Source organism: Vidua macroura, chromosome 5, assembly GCF_024509145.1.
Source record: "Vidua macroura isolate BioBank_ID:100142 chromosome 5, ASM2450914v1, whole genome shotgun sequence".
NCBI lineage: Eukaryota > Metazoa > Chordata > Aves > Passeriformes > Viduidae > Vidua > Vidua macroura.
The window spans coordinates 60,782,034-60,797,488 of NC_071575.1; positions in this window are offsets into that span (position 1 = coordinate 60,782,034).

The following is a 15,455-nucleotide window of genomic DNA, read 5'->3' on the forward strand; positions in this document are numbered from 1 at the left end:
CTCATCTACATAGTCTTCAATTTATTCTTATTCCACACCTGGAATTTCAGCTCTTTATAGTAAAGGTAATGGCACTTATCATATGATCAAATGTAACACCCAGGAGAAAGCAAAACCAACAAAAAAATCCCACCAAAATTAAGTCCTTGTGTCACTTATTTTAATTTTTCCCTTTCCACTGAGAAATAGAACAACACTTTATGTAGACTTTTGGTCCTTCTCCTGATGCAAATGGACTTCTGGAATGCCTCATTTTTGTTTAGCCCCAAGCAGTCATTTGAATAAATATTTACTTCACATGTACTGCTGAAATTATAGTTGGCCCAAAAATGTCTCTGAACTAGTTTTTCATCTTAATGGTGGTAGCAAGGTGAAGAGCTGTTAAGTAAAGCCAACACTTTAATAGCTCTGAAAAAAACGATCAAGACTTTTACAATGGGAAAAAGACAACATTCTTACACTCTGCATAAAAAAGTGTACAATTTGTACAATGAGGAGAAAAATAGATGGAGATGGCCACCAACATGGAGAGGCTAATGAAACAAAATAGCAGTAAACAGTGGGAGTTTACACAGCATGTTTTATCTAACATAGTTCGTGCCAATAAAGTGGCAATAAGAGGGAAGTGGGATAGCATTCTGATTTTATTGGAAAACATGATACTGCATTTTATAGTATTGTGTTCAAAATTTTTGAAGTGACTAGGATAGGTTCTTTATAATGTGTACTGAAAACCTTTTGTAAGACAATGAAAATAATCAAAACCAATGTTAGAGTAATATTTAGTCATATGCCCAGTGGATCCTTGATAGATACAATTTTAATTAATAGCTTCATTATCCAAAGGAGGCAATAAACATTATGTTAATGAACTATACAGTAGAGGCTAACTCATTATAATAAATAACTGCAGAAAAATTTATAGGGAACTTATGTAAATGAAAATGTCAGGAGTCATCACCTGGGAAAACCAGTTAATACAACTGGCAGAAGTAAGAGTCTCCATAATAGAGGAGAAAACTGTAGAAAGCAATACATTGGAAAAGAGACTTACTTATACTGAATAGAGTTGTGAGAATAATTGATTTTCCTGTTTGGTGGCCAAACTGAAAATAAATTAGGGAAAACTAATATCCAGTCAGATACATTACTCACTTTTCACATATTTTTACTATTTATTAACAGTAAACATAGATCAATTTTAGAATGAAACAGTATTAGATAACAAAGCCAAGACCATTTCATTTTGAAAATATTGCAACAGAGCACTTCTGGCTTGTTTTTGTTCCCCTGGTACTATTACTCAAAATGAATATCTCAACATGTGAATTGATTTTTGATTCATAATGTGTCTTTTTGAGAAATGGCTACAATAGACCTATTTGCAAAACACAGGTTGTAACAAGAATGCTGTGTCTCTGTACCAAAAACTTGTGCTTGGTCTTTAGGATATGTGTTTAGGAAAACAACGCACAGTTTGGGAGCTTTCCTTGTCAAACTACAAATCCTCTCTGGTTTTGTTAAAATCCTGCAGAAGTCACCATGGGCTGGAGCCTTCCTGTGACAGCACTGCTTTGGTCCTTTCCAGCCACCGGGATGGAGACAATGGGACAAAGAGCCATCAGCATCATGCAGCTCTTTCCTGCTGCACCATGGAGATTTTTAGCACAGGGCCATGCAGGACGTCTCCCTGCAGAAGCCCACAGTGGGCACAAGCCAGAAGAGGTGCTTGCTTTCAGCCTGCAGCACCTCTGTCCCTCCCTCACCAAGGGAATGCTGGGGCCAAGGAGATGGCAAGGGCTGGTGTACTTTGGGAGACCTGGCAGAAGGAAGCTGCTTCAGGCTTTGGCTCTGCCAAATGTTATAAATGAAAATAAATCTGAGTAAAAAATAGTGTGGTTGTTTCCTTTGAGATGCTTCTTTCTCTGCCTGTCCTGGGGAAGGGGAAGAACTAAGGACAGTAACTTGTGTGACAAGTGTGACAGTAACACAGCTAAATGTGTGTCTTGAGATCAGGATGCTACACTGGAATATTAGGGCTGTTTTGCAGATTTACTTGTCCAGAAGAGTGCCTAGTGACAGTCTATGACAAGACCCCACAGAAAATTTAGGATATAATAGAACAGTAATTATCTGTCTAGATTCAGCTTCCAAGCATTAGATTTTGTTGTACCTTTCTCTAATAGATGTGAGAACTGAAATGCATCAGATGGTGTCTTCTTCCCACATAAAGACCTTGATCAAGTTGCTTCTTACTCTTTGAAAAAGCCAAGCTGCCAGAGATGACAAAGATACAGATCACTGTAATATGCACTTCCCAGATGTTGGATTACTTGCCTGTCTCACTTCTGAACCTCTGCCAATTTATAAATAATATTTTGACGTCTGAGGTGGAAGAAACATCTAGGCTGGCTCACAGCATCATCAGCTAGGAAGTAATGAGAGAGAACATGAAGCATCTGGCCCGAGACCACTCAGCTGTTTGGTGACATGGTGGGTGCTCCAAGACCTGCTCAGGCCAGGGACTCCATTCCAGTGAGGCTAAAATGTCCTTGCTTTCCCAGTCCAGCCCTGCAACAATCTGACCACCAGTGCTTTTGTTCAGCTGACTGACATGTGATGTCATGACCTACGAACATTTTCACACTGTTTATCCTAATGCAATGGCCCAGTGTTCACAGGCAGAACTGCAATCTCTGTTTACAAATATGATAACCATTGTCTGCCTCTGTTAAAACAAGTTGTGTAAAACCCCATCTCCTTTAAAGGCAGCAAGAATCTTGGCTATGGTAGAGTTTGTTTGTTGGTTGGTTTGTTTTGTTGTTTTTTCTCCCTTCTGATATGTGTACAGTTTATACAGTGCTCCAGAAGTTCTTAACATGATTTGCTATTCTGATAGTGTGTGAATTTTTCCAAACTTTATTAAAACACAACAGCAACAAAAAAGGACCTGGGCCAGGTACTCATCACTACAGAACTTTACAGAGGTGTTTCATTTTCTTAAGCATTCTTCCTAACAAATACTCAATAAAGCATATAATAACCTAGTACTTGCAATATTGATATTGGACAGTGTTAATTTTTGAATCAAAATGTCAACAATTGGAGGTTAAATGCTCCATGGAACTCTCATGCTGATACACTAATTTGAAAAAGTCCCATTTCCCACTCTTTTACTAGGAATGACTGTACCATTGACTGACCCATGGTTTGCTGGCTATCCATTTAGCATGATTTAAAAACGCCACAGCAGTTTTGAACAGAATTTCCACTTTTCCAGGGCTGATAAAGTTTGCAGAATTTACTGCTTTAAGTATGGGCTCAGTAATCTCAAGAATTAGAGAAAGCTTGGGAAAGCTTTGCAACAAGTATAATTAAATCCCAACTACTCTATAAAACAGACAAACTTGGAATTACAGTCCTCACTACAAAACACTTCCAATTATTTATAGACAGACTCTTTTGTACCAGAACTTAGGTTTTTTTTCTCCTTCAGTCTGCTCTCAGGAATGCTGAATGCATGACAAAGTAAAAGGAACAGTGAACTCCCAGAGTAGGATTTTCTCCTGACCTTACTACATTCTGTTTATGCTTTGTGTTGCACAGTTATGGAATCCACCACTTCCAAGGTCAGAATTGGTGATGGGATTGATTTTTATGCTGAGGGATAACAAAACCGAAAATTTTGAATTAGCAGAAAAATTTGGTTCATAGATGCTGATATGACCTTTTTGAATAGCCTTAATTGCACAAAAGGAAGTGAGAAAAATTGTCAACATGTCATATAAACATCTATGTATATCAACAATAAAGATAATTGTAAGAAATTAAACATAAAGAAGACTGCATCTCAGCCTTGAATTTTTATGATTTTTTCTTTCAAATATAATTGAAATTGATGACATCTTTAAATGCATTTCAGTATAATTGCCTTTCTGGAGAAAACAGCTTCTAACTTTTCATTCTTTTCCTGTGAATTCTGCCAAATTGTAAACATACTATGTTGTTAAGAGGAGAAGACATGGCAGTGCCTGAGTTTCCAATGTTTTCTGCAGGAGTTTGCAACCTTTTGCCCACTTTTCCTGTAGGAGTTAAAAAAATGTTTTTTACTAGCCTGTCAGTTATAAATCCTTTGTAAACCACATCAGTTACATAAAATATTGAATAAGGTGTGCCTTCCTTTCTCATGAGACACCTATGAATAAATTATTTTGCTTAAATTGGATGAAGATGTTTATCTAATGCATCCTGGTACCTCTGAGTTGGTTCAAGGGGCAGCAGTGCTGAGTGCTGATGTGCTCTCAGCCCTGTCCCTACCTTGGGGACTGATGAGCTGCTTGTCAGCAGCAGTTTTGCCCTTCAGAGCTGCCAACCAGGGATGGCCACTGCTGCAGGCAGAGTCTCTGATCTGCTGCAGAGATGCAGCCACCTTCCTAAGGAGCTACAGATGTTTTGTTGCCCTAGGTAACACCTTGTCCCTTCTGTATGGCAAACCTGACCCAGCTGACAGCTTCTGATCCCTCTTCTGTATTCAGTGGTGTGCACTGCAGGGGAGCCAGATTTCAGTCTGATGGGTTGGGGTTTTTGTTTTGGTTTGTTTTGGTTTTTTTGGGGGGTTTGTTTTTTTTTTTTTTTTTTTTTTGTTTTTTTTTTTTTTTTTTTTTTTTTTGAAGGTGGGGGTTTTGGTGTTAGTTTTTTTTTTGTTTTGTTTTGGTTTTTTTTTTGGTTTTTTTTTTTTTTTTTTGTGGAGAGAGGCCATGATAAGTTTTTTGTTGTTTTGCTGTGATTGTTTCTGGGTGCAGTTTTGTGGTGGGGATTATTTGGTTGATTAATTAGGTGTTTTAGATTGTTATCCTTTTTGGTCCATTTGCTTTTCCTTATTCTCAGATATTTTTGTTCTTTTCCAGGGCTGCACTTTCTGTATCCTTTTCCTGCTAGCAAACTTCCTCCCAGCCATCTAGATGCTCAGGAAAGTAATTTCCTGAAGAGTAGGTGTCCTCATCTTGGGACACAGTAGTTCTCAAACAAGCACCTTGATGACTTTGCACCCTGAGCCATCCTGTGGCACCTAGTAAGTGACAGTGGCACTATCCTGGGAAAGAGCAGCTGGCAAGCTGGGGGAGGACAGGGAGGCTGCAGGCTTCTCACAATAAGCAGAACCTGAGCTATCCCTTAGGTCTGCAGGAGAAGGAGTAACCTGTGCCTGTGTAACCTGCCACTGCTTAATAACTACACGTCACGTTTTCTTTGCCACCTGGAGAACAGGCTGATTCCCTCCTCACTCCCACTTATTTCTCCTGTGGCTCTCAAATTGCTGCCTGCTGGGGAATCCATACTTGTTTCCTTCACAGGGTGAATGAAGATGGCTTTCTCAGTAGTGCTGCAGCAGAACAGTCACCACGTTCCAGCAGAGCTGTGCACTGAGCCACAGACTTCTCCAGCTTGCAGACCCATAAACACTCCCCAGGGAAGGCACAGAGCTCGTGTAGCAAGTTTTCACTTTTCTCGGTCACTTTTTGCAGACATCTCCGAAACAGCTCATAGTCTGGCAGCTATCAGCAGACCCTTGTCCATCCTCGTGAGGCTGGGACTTATCTAGCCATTGTCTTCTTTGGGACTTATCTCCCTTCAGGAGAAAGCAGAAATCCTGAACCTCCAATGAACTGGTGGATACCAGCCCTCACCATAATAAACATCTTGCCTATGCCTCCTAAGGCACAGCTGCTCACAGCAAATGTGGAACATCTACCTTACCCTTCCCCAAAAGCCAAACGTGGCATGTGGGTGGCTCATGACTGCCCAGCTGTGCTGGCTGCAGGACTGAGCACTTCACACACTGTCAGCTTCAGGACCATGACACAGCTACACAGGACAGGAGAAGGACTGGAAAGGGAAGTTGTTTACTTGATTTAATGCTGTCCACACAAACTGTGTTTAGGAGCAAGCTGAGCTGCCTTTCTGCCTTTCGGCAGCTCTTTCATGAATTCCAAAAAAATTTAGATGAGCAAAAATTTTTCTCCCCACTCTTGTTCTTATTTCCTCTATGGGTTTTTTTCCCTATTGCCCAGAGGAGCAGAGCAAGAATGATCACCTAGAAATCTGCCTGCAGGGGGACTGCCTTCAAGTCTTTTTATCAGCTGCCTCTTCCTTGCTCTTTTACATGGACAGTGTATGGTATTATTTGCCCCCAAGCAGAGATTTAAATGTTTCCTGCAGTAATTCTGTGGATAGATCCTCTTTTCTCAGTATGAAATATGTCCCTGTTCCTTGAATGATATGATGTTTAAGTGTTTCATCTTGCATGAGAAGGTGACTGAAATTCCTCTAGTTACTCCTTACTTTTGTTTTGTGCAGTGGGACTCCCGAAACAAAATTGTTGCAGATTTTTAATCTTATTTTTAATACATAACTATATCAAAGCAAAGTACAACCCTAAAAACTCCTCCTTTGTAAGAGTCCAAAAGAAGACAAAATCCCTGCTGCAACTGTTCAAAGACAGACAAGTCACCAAAAAAAGAGACTGTTCTTAAGTTCCTACATATCACATTGAAGTAAAATATAATAATATTTGCTAGACAGAAGGAAATTTAAGTGCATAAAAAAAGTCTGGACTGAAAAAGTTGGAGCGCTTTTGTTTCTGCTTTTGTTTTTTCCCTAAGAAGTTGCTCATTTCTTTATGGTTGGAAAGAAGACAATGCCAGAATGACTGTGGACATTAGACTAAGTCCTCAATGCCACTTAGGTGCAATTCCAGCATGGGCACAGCAACTGCCCTGGACTTAAAGTGTTTGATGAAACCCAGCTGGAAGTTTTAAAAGACTCACTGATACAAAAGCAGGCAGCAGCTCTCAGGCAGGACATCAGCTCTTTCTCTGCAGCATCCTTAAATGTGCATCCCTGAGTAAATTTTCCCTCCATTTCCAGAGTCCTCATGCATGGGAAGTCGGTGTACTCGTTTCAGCACTCACTGTCTTGACACCTCCCTCCACCCTCTGCAAATATTATTTGTCTGTGAGGCTGCAGGTAAATTGAGATGATTGTGGGGTGGTTAGCACCGCACCAAAAGTTGTTTCCCCCCCCTCGACAGGGGGATAGGAGCTGCCCTCACTAACACAAGCAGAATGACCTCTCCTTGCTGAAGAACTTGCACATTCAATCTTTTTGCCTGCTTATCTTGATCTCAACATGATACTGTATCACTGAAAAGGCTAATAGTGGTTTAGCCTAATAATTACAAGTCTCTTAAATACTACTAAAAGTGTCCAACAGACACCTTTTTACATCTGGGATCAGTCTCTAAAAATTTCACCGTTTTGCATGGCCAATCTACACATAAGCATTAATATTTTAATTTTTCATTTTGAATAGGAACAATTTTATGAGTAGTTTCAACCATAAGGGCTCGAAACCATATGAGCATTTGATTCCTTACCTATTCTTGTCATCTGCCTTGACACCAGAGACAAAATATTAAATGTGTGGTATGTCCTCTCCATCTATGCCATAAAATTTCATATCTGTTTTGACAAGTAAGAAATAATATCATATGTAGTGGGTCTAATGTTGACTAAATACTCAGGCACTCATTACCGGGTCCTTTTCCCTCTTCACCACAAATCAATTAATGCAAAACCTGCACATCAAGATAAAACTTAATAAAAAGCTCAAGGACTGTAAAATATGAAAGATGAAGTGTAATGTCGCTACATTTGATTTGCAGGACTACCAACATTAACTGCATTATGCCAACAAAAGAAACAGGAGTCCTCTATAAAGCCACTTTCCCAGGATCACTTCCAGAGATCAGTTTTACAGAGACTGTAATCTTTGAAAGTCCCACCCAGAGAATTAGACACTATAATAATGTAGTAGTTAAATGTTCTTGAGACAGACAAAGCATTGGGTCCAGATAACAATTTCTAATGGAACCAGGAATAACCATCAACACACATCTGAAAAATAAAATATAAAAAAGAGAACTTAGAACTTAGTAGCTGCATTTTTGCTTTTAAAGGAATATTAATGCTATTTACACAATATTACTTAATCTCTATACATTAATTTAGTACTACATTTAATTTTAGAAATTGAAGTTATAAATAATCAGCATCACATATGGATGATGAGAAACATCTTTACAGATGGAATTTTGGGATGCACATGCAGGAGAAAAACAAGTAAGAGCATTTGGCAGTCATTTCACACTGTCATATGTAATGCAGGTTCCTCAGTTAATGGAGGATATTAATTAATTTTAAATGGTTTACATAAAGATCAGAACAGCAATGAAAGAAGAGGTCATGCTTTAACCTGGAAGACCCCACACCCCAAATCTGTGTGATTAGCACACATGAGGCTGCAAGAGGACTCAATCAATCCATGCTTATATTCCAAAAGAAACTTAGAAATAGATGTCTTCTTACCATTAGACAAATGGAGATGTTGACTCACTGGCTCAAAATTGAACTCAGATGAATTCCAGCTACATTTAGGCTCTTAAAAGCAGTGGTAGGATTTGAGAGTTGCTGTTGTAATTCCTGCATGCAGGAACCCTTCAGGTAATGAACAGAGGTATTTCTAGACAAATGTTTTCTCATATGCAGTTCATTTTAGGAGATTTTTTAGCCTGAGCTACACAGGTCAGGTAACCCTCACACTGTTTTATAGTGGATTGAGGCTCACATAATTCCTGCCCAAAAAATGCAGCCACCTTCAAGCTTGTTTTAATTTTCAATGCCCACTTTAAATGGGATCAGGCATTTGAAACAATATTGTTACATTTATTTGTATTAAATGATCTTCAGGGCCGCAGTGTTGTTGTGGTTGTCCCCCATATTTCTCTCTGGTAACACTCTGGCAGTGGCAATTCTCTCTTTGTGGCACATGCTGCTGCAAACCTCAAAGCCAAATTTTCCAGCTGGTGCACAAAACATCCAGTTTTGTGAATTTCCAGACCTGCTCCCCTTCAGAGAATGCCTGCAAGCCACACTCTCCCTGAATTCATCGCCTCTGAAGCAAAACACATGCACAGCTTTACAAGATTCACCTCAACTTCAGAAGCTCGACAAGTTTATTTATGAAACAAGCTATGTATAAAAGAAAGGTTAAATTCCTGATTACAAATCAAGTTCTGAAAAGGAAACAATAAACAACAAAAGCAACTTCCAGTGTACTTGTCATTGTGAGATTTCTCTGGGGCACAGAAGCTGAGGAAACAAATCAGCAGTGCTCTGCTCCTTCGGTGTTATCTTAAGGAATCAGCACCTCTCCTGTGTTCCTGTCCCCCTCTGACAGTGACAGTTGTTGGGTTGCCTCTTGAACACAAATGAAGTATCAAATAATTTCCTGGGGACCTCAGTTCTCCTTCCTCCTTATCTTCTAATTTAGGGGAACTTAACTGTGCCACAGCTTTGATTAGCTCTTCTTCTCTGTGAGAATGCAAACACTGTCAGGCTCGTCTGGGACCAGGATGCGCTCTCTTTGTAAAGCCTCTATGCAACATTGATTTCTTATCTGTGTTTTACCTTCTCAGGCAGTTGAATGTGCAATGGTTATCTTTTCCTTCCTTTTAAAAGATCACATAAATCACAGCTTCTAAAAAAATTCTAATTGTGCAATGCCCTGGATGGGCTGACAGTATGTGATGCTTCATTGGGTTTTTGCAAAAATAACACCCAACATATTCATTGTATAGATAACCAGGTTACCATTCAGAACACCTTCTCCCCGTCCCTGTGCCCTTCTTTGCCACCATTTTTAGAGCTTTTCACCACCATAGATAGTCTCTGCAAAGTAAGTCTTCATAATGCTAGGGAAGGCTTTGGTACATATCTTGAAGCTCCATTTAAGGCTCACCCTTGCTGTTGTGGAGTTTTTAATATCATCTGGAGAATACAGCTGCACCTCTCACTGAGATCTCAGAAGGGTTTCTCAAGGGTCTTGACTAGTGTTTGTTCTCATATTTCTGATACTCTAGGGTATTTTACAACCTGTTTGTAGGAAACCAAATATAGACCCCCCTCAATATTCATCACTGCAGAAGAAAACAAAGTAGGCATCTCTTCCTGAAGATATATGGAAATCAAGGTACCTTTCTACAGAAAATCCTTCCAGTGATTAACATCAACCCTGCAGAAACTATTGCTGTAGATTTGTATTCTGAAGACATTTATGAATACTTTCAGTAACTTCTATACCTAAGGAGACAAGTGTTCAGCTTGTAAGGAAAAGTATCTTACCTATTCAATAGGTTTTTCTAATTCAGTCAGGAGTCTGATGGTCAATGTGTTTTCTGGAACTGCCTCCACAGAAGCAGTAGTGAGGATGATCAGCTGTGTTAGACACAAAATCTGAGCTTAAACATCAGCTTATTCCTTTTTGCTGTAGAGCTGTATGCCTTTAAAACAGAAAAAATTGACATTCTGATCCTGAGCAACTATTTACTGCCTCCCTGGTTTTACAGCTGGAATAGCTCCGAGTCAGTTTTAAGGGCCCTGATACATTCAACAATTTTACATCAAAATGATAAAAAAGTATTTGAAAAAAAGGCCTTGATCTTGACAGCACTTAACTGCTTTACACCTGGAAGATAGTATAAAATTGCCATCAAGTCAGTCTTGCTGGGAGAAATCGTTGGTAGCATACAGGCACAAAGTGGGCTTTTGTGTCATCCCCCCTCCTCTGGCACCATTTAGACCAAAGTTTGTAACACCACCCCCCCACAATTTTGTTGAATCTATGCATTTCAGTAATTGTAGCTGGGGGGATCAAGGGTGCCTGCTCTCAATTCAGGCAGTTTTTAGGCTACTCTGAGTTGGAGATGACACCAATACCCCCAGAGGTAACCTTATCTAACATCTGCTTAAACCTGCACTGTCATTGCCCTCATCAGTAGCCAAGCGTTGGAGCCAAGTCCTCAGTCTACGAAGCGAGTGATGGTGAAACCAGGAACAGAGCAAACAAGGAGGAATAATGCAATCTGCTTCCAGGGGACATGGATCATTAGCTGGATTGCACCAGCAGACGGTAATGGAAATTCAACATAGAATTCTGTAAAATAATTAGCCCAAGATGGAGGAAACAGTCCAAGAAATAAGCGCTAAATGGAACAATCAAATAATACCAGGAGTCTGTATGAAAACAATGATTGGACTTTTCATGTCAACAAGTGCCTCAGAAAGAAAAATACACCTAATTTTGTACCAATAAAGGCAAGCAACAAAAAACCCAATGCTTTTTGTGTGTGAGCCACTTGCCAAGCACTCTTTCAAATCCTGAGCATTACATCCGTCCCTGTACACATCCGTAGGTTATTATTACCTTGGAGTGGGTACAGGCCAAGTCAACAAAGCTTATACTAGCTCTGCAAAACAGGCTATAAAGCAAAGCTAAAGGAGCTGTGCTGCTTTTTATTAAAGAGTCTTCAAGGGGACATAGTGGAAGTTTTTTTCAAGTTAAGAACTACATCAATAAAGTCAATGCAGATGGTGTTTCAGACCAGTATGGGGTTAAGACTTTTTCCAGTAGGAATGAAAAGCTAATGTACAAAATGATTTTTGGGAGACTTGTTCATATCTGAATTCTAACATTACCACATCGGAACAAAATAGAATTGTCTGCCTTTGTAAATAATAGTTTATAAAAAAACTGCCAGCACTAGACATTTCTCAAGATATGCAAAACTCCACCTTGACAGTTAATACTTTTGTTAAATGATAATGACTTTTACCTTAGTGAATCTGAACTCCATAGGTTTGGAACAGACCCCAGGGATCAGTTACCCGGACCATGCTCCTGACTTGCCCAGGCTGATTGGTCTTGTAACACTGAACATGAAGAACATGAAGCAATACAACTTCTTTGGCTGCTGAATCTGCTTTGCAAAGCACTCCAAGATCACTAAATAAAAGGCACTAGAAGAATGTAACTGTTAATTTTTTGTGTGTAAAGTCTCTTATTACCGAAAGACTAATGAAGAGCTGCCTGGTTTCACTGTTAAATCCTTGAACATTCCCACATTCTGTTCATAGATGCTTGTTTCTGCCTATAAAAAAGGAAGCCATTCAAATTATATTCTCTCTATTCTCACAATCTTTACTGAATATCACCTCAAAGTGGCTGAATCACACAAAGAGTTCATAGCTGATGACATTTTCCCAAGCCACAGAGTGACACCCGTGACTTACTTTTTAATAAAGAAGCACACTTTTAAAATGTTTTTTTTTTATTTTACCACCAGTGGAAATCAGACTGGCCTGTAATGCCTTTACACCCCATCATCACTTCAAGGGTGCACACCAGCACTTCCCCAAGCACCGCCACAGCACAATCACCTTTTTTATTTGCCTATTAAAATTTGCATTCTGAAGCTTCAGATCTCCAGCCTCTTCTGTATTGCTGGAGGTTGGATGCATTAATAAATTATGGCCTATATATAAATAATTTCACTGTCAAGTCCCCAATCCAAGCCCTAGCTAGGGCCAAATATGGCCTGTGCAAGAATGGTCGGGAGGCCAAGGACTGGACAACTCCAAGAGCCACAGAAAATTTGGGACCAAGGTTAACAAAAGTAGAAGCAGTGCTTGATAGGATCTGGTCTAGAACTGATTGCTTTGAACAGTACCATTGAGAGAATCAGATGGCTAGAGCAAATATAGAGGGTGTACTTTGTGCTTGTCTGATGCTCAGCAGATGTATAAAAACGTGTATGCTGGAAGGATGGAATAGTGCTGTGTCAGTGGAAATCTAGGAGGAGGATGTGCTTAATGAAGTAGACCCTTTTCAGCTTCACAGTAATGACCCAGAGCACCCTGAAGCATTAATTCATGCCTGACTGCAACTGTAGGCAGCTGTGAGCAAGAGAGCGTGGAAAGTTTCTTGCAAGTTACTCTCCACTGATCACAATGTTGTCCTCACTGTGCAGAACTGGACTCTTGTTAAGGTGGTTGGAAGCTTTGCAGTGCCATTCAGGCAGGGTACTTTTCAAAATATTCTTCGTTTAAACAAAAGCTGGGCAATGACAAACAGGGCACAGCTGGGTTTTGGATACTGTGGGCTGAGCTGCCCTGGCTTTGCCTTGATTAAAAATATTACGATGTAATTTATTCAAGAGGAGACAGATTGACAGGAACAGGATTTAATTAAACCAAGTTTAAATCAATTTTGTATTCCCAACTCGCACCTACATGGTAAAAAGGCACCTATTCAGGAGGAAAAGGAATCTGTTCAACAACTGTGGACATATCCCAGTAATATTTCAGGGGAGTTCCCTTCCTTCCCCTCTACTTTGTACTTGTTTTTGACAATATCCTTTTCTTGGAAACCAGGTTATGCATATAAGTGGATCATCACGGTCGCTTCTTCTCCCTCAGATTGTTGGTTGTCTGTCTCAATTTGCAGGTTAATGTAAAGTAGGCTTACCCACTTTGTTCTTTAAGTAGTTTCTGCCATCCTCAATTCCTTTTGGAATTAACTTTGAAGTTATGGAAAATAATTTAATAAAAGCAGTCTTACCAAAAATTAAATTAAGAACTTCAGGTCTGTTGAGAGGAAAAGCCTTTCCATTTCTGCAGCATTTTTAATATTATCTGCACACATTTACTTGTGTTATTTGCAGCAGGCTTATCACTGAGGACTGGGGAGGTTTAAGTAAAGAAACAACCTGCTTAAAGAAATAAATCACTTTACCCACACTTAAAAAAAATTGTGAAATCTTGCAGTAGCAGAGTTAGAATTTCTCCTGTTCAATTTTTGCTTCTGTTGTGGGTTCCACGACTGTGAGATTTCATCCTTTAAGACTTTTATGCGAATTTGTTTTGCATAAGCATATTTCACTTTATATATTGTGAACCAAATTCAGGCTTGGTGAGATATGTGCCATTTCTTTTGAAGTAACTGGGCTATTAACTCCCATGGAAATGAGTAGTAAAACTAGATTTTTTGTTTTTGTCTTTCAGAATGTGATCTCTGCATTGAAGAAGATAAATAATGAAGTCCAGGCACAAATAATAATGAAATCACATAAGCAGTTCAAATACTTTGATTTATTCCTTGGATATTAAAAGAGCCTAAACTCTGATTTTGGTGGTTCAGGTTTTTAGAGCATTTTGCATCGGACTCATTAGTAAAGCTTTGTGCACTTGCAGCAGAATTTGCATCTTAAAGGTTCTGAACAGAAATGCAGATAGCAATTTTTCCATCTACTTACAAGAAGTGTCTTATGATCCCCAGAAGTCAATTTTTGTTTCCCTTTATACAGAGGATCTAATAAGAAAAATATCCTCTAGTAATAAACCATCTCCTGTATTTTATGTAGATTTAGGAAAGCTAATTAAAGAAAAATACATTAAGTAATGTTACTGGCTGTAACCTTCAGAACTGTCCACCCTGAAGAACTTTCACTGCTTCAGTCCTGTTCCAGGTGAGGAAGGCTCCTTAAAACTTGTTGTAGTCCCCAGAAGTGAGCAGCCACCCAGCACAGTCACTCTGTGCTCTCCTGCAGCCTCCAGCAGCCTGGGCTGCTCACCCAGGAGCCCAAGGACAGCTGCTGGCACGTCCCCTCCTCTGCTCCTCAGCCCGAGGTACTGAGTGCCCCACAAAGCAAAGGGAATGAGGTGGACAGAGGAAGAGAGGACTTCACTTCCAGACCCTCAGGTCCACACAGATGATCCCACTCCTTTTGGGTATGGTGGGTGGAATGATTCCCCTACACCTTTTTCACACTGAACAATGTTTCCAGTACTGATGGATTGATTGATCTCCCACTTTTAATTTCCAAAATTCTGCAGGGCACCCAAAATGTTTTACTGGAGAAGCTGGACAGAAATATAGAACTAATAGAAGTAGTATATCTAATATTATTTAGCATTATTAAGTAATAGAAGGAAACATTCCTATTCATATTCATATTCATGAATATAACCCAAATCTTTTAATTCACCTGAAGATACTGCAATTTCTTTTTGTCTCAGAGATTGTAATTTTTCTACCACAAAGTCCAGTCTAGCTTTGGTGTGCTACAGACTCTCTAAAGCCACACTGGGAGGGAATAAAAGATGAAGGAATCTTCCAGTCGGCCATGCATCATAATTATTTTAAGTTCTGCCATCTTCTGTAATTAATACAAACTGCAAATGAAGTTATGCACAATTCCTGTTGTGAGAGAGGAGAGCAGCAACTAAGGTAATACCTCTTGGAAAGATTACATTATGAGTAACTGATGTGAAAAGATGCAATAAATTTTTTTTTTTTTTTTTTTTTTTTTTTTTTTTTTTTTTTGAGAAATAAAATGCTGTAAGATTCAGAGTAAAAATCTGTGTAGGTTTGGCCATTAACTACACTCCCCTGCATTCTTATGTAACTAGCTTTTTACACTTTTTGAGGACATCACTGTAAAAGCAGAGTTTCTTTGGGCTGAGACATAGAGAGCAGAGGGGTTAGAGGTGTGAGTGTGCCAT